The following is a 5,139-nucleotide window of genomic DNA, read 5'->3' on the forward strand; positions in this document are numbered from 1 at the left end:
TCTTATGCGTTAGTGTAAAGTGTACTAAAAGTAACTCGTGTTTCTCTTTCTTTACAAAAATATGTGTAATGAAAGAGCTTCATTATTCTGTAAGCACAGCACAAGGCAGTATTATTACTTTAACCATAATAAAAATCATATAATGGCAAGAAATTACAGTCCACTTGGCTTCATCAACTTTTTTCTAAAGAAAGAAAGAGTTCATAGAAATGCAAACTTAACCAAATATCCATTCTTGCCAGTCATGAGAAATGAAAAGCAAGGACCACATAGGTAGCATGTGGTAAGGACCACATAGGTAGCATGTGGTCCTAGCTTTCCACCAGTGTGCAAACACTTAGTAGTCAAGAACACTATTTTATTTCTCCCTCCTTTCCACTCCATTATCTTCTCTCCTTCCTCTTTCCTTGCAGCTTTTGTCATTACTTCATTCATATAGTCACAAGAAATGTGCAATTTTCATTACTGATGCTCTCATTGGCATCTTGAGTTTACGCACGCTATAAAAGGAGCAACAGAGAAACAGCATCTAGAAGGGCAGTCATTTCTGTTGTTTTTCCAAGCACATACAACTGAGAAGGACAGAATTTCGTTCCAGGATCCATCCCTTCACTCAGGGTAGCCTTCACTGGTGTAACACCTCTAGGATTAAAATACAGAACAGTAATCTTCTCCTCCCAGTTTGGTGAGATGGGAGCAGTTTGAAAATCCATCTCTTGGTTACACACTACTCCATGCCCACCTAGCATGGTTATCCTTGGTCTTTGCCCTCTGGCTTGCTCTTTTACAGATATTTCATATTTTTAGCTCCCCTCAACTATTCTAGTTTGAAATTCTCCTTTTTTATTTAACTTAGAAGTGAGTTTTCAGTCTGCTTTATTCTTTATTTTTATGTTTACCCTCTGGCCTCTGGAAACTATAGAGGAAAAAGAAAAAAAAAAAAAGAAAAAAAAGAACCTGACTACCCAGCAGAAAAGAATATAGGTTCCTCTAGGAGCCACAGGCGTGAAACTGTTGTCCCTTTTTTGTTGCCATGAGGCAGAAACTGAAGGTCTGAATTTGGCTACAGTACACAATCTTCTCTAAAAGGATTTTTTTGACAAACATTTAATTTTGTTTGCTCTTGGTTTATTAACATAGTCATCATTCTATAATCTTAGAAGAAACATAAAAAATGGTGAAAGGTTTTTTTTTCCTTAGAGTGGCTACAAAACAAAAAGGGTTTTTGTACTAAAGTTATTTATCACATATCACCAACAGCATTTGAAGTGTATTTGCATAAATATTAAATCCATTTATATTAAATGATCCTCCATGTATGCAAATATTTTTAATTTTCAAGATAAATGCATTCTTTTTCTGTGACATGAACATATTGATCGTGCAACTTCTGCATTTATTAATAACAGGTAACCATTTACCATGTTTACCCCTGCAGTATGAATACTGATATGAAAAAGTTACTCTAATTCTGCTGCATGCTTCATTCCCAGCAAATCAGTCCAACCTCTCTGTCTTCTCTTATCTTTCAATTGTGAGTTCTTTAGAATAAGAACTCTTAAATGAGGTACAAACAGATAAATTATTTCTTGGCTTCCAAAAGCTGTGTGTAAATAGGTACTGGCAAATGCTTTTTTTTCCTGTTGGAAAAAAAGACAAAAACAACCAAACAAAAAAACCAACCAAACGAACCAAACCAGAGAGAATGAACCAGACTTGTTAAGGTTATTTTTTTCCTTACTGTAAATTATTTATCTTTTATATAATGGGACATCAAAGTCAAAAAAATTATTTTCCCCTACCGAAAGCTCATGTTTGTTTGACAGTGTCACAAAACCCACCTGAATATCTGAAGGAAAGATTGACAGGGTGGCCTTTCAGGTACTTAACTTACCCTGCCTCCACTGGACTCGGGGTCTGACAATCTAGCTCTCAGTATTAAGCACTGGAGACCTTCCACAATGACCCATTGTAACTGGATAAGCAAAGTATGATACAAATGTGATTAGCTGATTTAAAACAATGGGGGAGCAAGTTCATAAGCAACAGCATCTGTAAATTTACATTTACCTAGGAAGGGTATCAAGAAAACATGGAAAAATTTCTAGAGACTATTCCTGCCCAGGGAAATGTCTTCTTATGTAACAATATCACCAGAAAAATCCTTCCAGATTCTGCTTTTGTGAAATCATTCCCACCAAAAGGGAAGAAGGTCCCTTTTTTGTTGCCTGAAATAACATGTCCTTTTATTGGACCGTATACCTCTACATGGAACTTCAAAACATGCTTTAAAACAGTGTCTTTGCAACTTCAGCACAGTACAAGAAACTAACATTGAGCATCAACAAGAGTTAGCAGCAAGATTTGCAACTTTATTCAGAAGTTAGACAAATACTGACAAATAAACTATTCCCTGACCTATCCAGATAATTTTAATACCAAGCATTTAGAGTTTCTACACCCTAGGAGCAGCAGAGGAACAATTTCAGAAAGACCCACAATAACAGACTGCTCCATCTCATTACTGAGATCAAAATGATGATTTTCATGTGAGAACAACAGAATTGGACTTTCTGTCAAATATGTAACTGCAGTGACCATTGAGTGCTCATAAAATTCTTTCTCTGTAATGAAATGACATCCTGTTTTTCTTAAGAAACTAAGCAGACCATGCACAACTAACTTTAACTATCATGATATTTTGTTAAAGGAATATGTGGTGTTTATTAGAAACACATTTTATTAGAACTTCATAGTACTCTGCATTCACCAAAAAGAAAAATGCACTCTTGCAAAGGAGTCTTGGAGTCCCATATAAACACTTCCTTTTGCAATATAAAAAAATTATAGATTCACTATAACTGGAAAATTAAAGTTGTTTGGCTAAATTCCTTCTTTACATTAAAGAAAAAAACCTCCTGGTTTCTACTATTACTAGTTTTGTATTTTACCATTTGACTAAAAAGGATCTGTTTAGGTATTAAAAAAATGCAAAATATGTTATTCACCAGTCACTTTGCACTGCAAAATAGGAATTCAGAGTGATATTGTGATAATTAGGTATAATATCTGTGTGCCTCTGTGGTTCACTGAAGCATATTTCTCAATTCTATTAATGTTAAGAGGTTTGCAATATTATAATTTTTTATTTATCTGTCCAAGGACTCAACTCTGGCATTTTGTACAATGCTATACGGAGAATCTATTGAACTGAGAGAGATTAGAAGTTTCAAAGACTACAATGTAAAACTGCCTGAATGTGAATGAATCTTACAGAAAAGGGAGCATTAGCCCTGACAGGTCTCCTCTGAATTTCTTCAAAGATCATCTTCTGAGAGATCTAACAATTGGTGAGCTCTTTCACAGACACATGCAAAAAGTATTCATTGAAGATGCACAACTGGAACTAGTTGAACTTGGTATACAATGAAACCTCATAGTATAAATTGCAAATGCAAGTCTTTCTGGCAAAACTCAGAGAAGTTATGTTAGTGCTATGTTAGTAAATTCCTACATTAGTCGGAGTCTAACATTCAATGTACTTTTCAGAGACCTCCACATAGGCCTGTTGAGCTCTCCTGCACACAGCTGGCTGAAAGCCAGGATCTCCCTTGTGAAGGAACATCTCTCAGGATTATTGCTCGTGGCTGAGAGATTCCCTGTGGCAGCAAATTCTCAGTAAGTGATTAACCATATGCTAACCTTTGAAAGCTCAGGTGAGTGATACAAAGGATTGATTGTGCACATATAATCTTTTAGGACATAAACTGTTGACCGAGTTTGAGACTACATCTGGATCTAGCCACACCTAAACTCCTCTCTGAGAAGATATTTGGTATGCAGGAGGAAATTTTCTAGACACCATGACCCAACAGGAGGATCTCCCTCACAGCTCTGTCTGACCCTGTCCTCTATGCAGTAAATAATCAAGCATACCTTGCCACCAAATCTTGTTAACCCACTGTCACATTTGCCATTGTACTCTGTTAACTCACTACTTTAGATCAATATTGATCAATACTGTTGCTTCTCTCTTATGGATAAAGTGCATCACTCTCTCCACAACACAAAGGATAATAACTTAGTATGAGGCATCATCATTTTGTGGAGGCAGATAAAAGCTGTAAATCATATGACCACTTGGAGTAATTTTGTGCATGGTTGAATCCTGAATGTGTGTGGAAAAAAATCACCACATAAGACCTTATTCAGAGGCAATTATGCTTCTTCAGGAGCAATGCAGCACAAGTGGAGCACAAGTGGAGCACATAGATGCACAAAATATTTTTTTTTATTTGTAACAGCAGTAATTGCTACACTTTTTATCTCTGAAAACCAGAAAGTAGAAAATAAAAATAATGCACTTCAGAACACCAGACTGGGAAAGGTATGCAGAATAGTGCAGCAGCATTTCAAAGACATCTATAATCTGTGTGTCATCTGGCTCATGGTCAGTTATGCCCGTCTCCTGGAATCTATACTGAAAATTATTCCTGTTCCTCTTGATTTTTTTCTAAGGAGAAATGTTGCATTCTGGAGTTCTTTATGCCAAATTATTTCAGTCTGGTGCTATTGCAGCACACAGAGCAGAGCATAAAAACTACATAGCTAGCCTTATGCTTCACACTCTGTGTTCAACACAGCCAGTTTCAGTAAAGACAGTAGCTGGAGAATCAAACTTACTCTTTAGCCTTATCTTTGTGTTAGACTCATTCCCTATGGATGACCTTGGGATTGCAACTGCTGTGAAAAATGGGGCACAGCTGGAGCGGCCCTTTAACAGGGTGCTGCTTCTTATGTGTTGCATTGCAATTCTTATTCTTCAGATTACATGCACATGCTTGACTTTAAGTCTAAAGCAATGATGAAGACTATGAGCTGAAATGAACCTTATTGAGTATTATAAAGGGATTATTAGGAAGAGATCATGAGTCATTTACCGCCACCAACTGCGACTCTTAGAACTCTTCAATCAAGGCTGTCTCCGTACAATCCTAAACATCCACTGGTCAGATTATGTGACCAATACATCTGTTCTAGAACAGGCAGCAGTTACGAGTATTGAGGCCATATTGCTGAGAACACAGCTGTGTTGGGCAGGGCACGTCTCCAGGATGAAGGACCACCGCCTCCCTAAGA

The sequence above is a fragment of the Manacus vitellinus genome, unplaced genomic scaffold (genome assembly GCF_001715985.3).
Source record: "Manacus vitellinus isolate BGI_N305 unplaced genomic scaffold, ASM171598v3 scaffold_18_pilon, whole genome shotgun sequence".
In the NCBI taxonomy this organism is placed as follows: domain Eukaryota; kingdom Metazoa; phylum Chordata; class Aves; order Passeriformes; family Pipridae; genus Manacus; species Manacus vitellinus.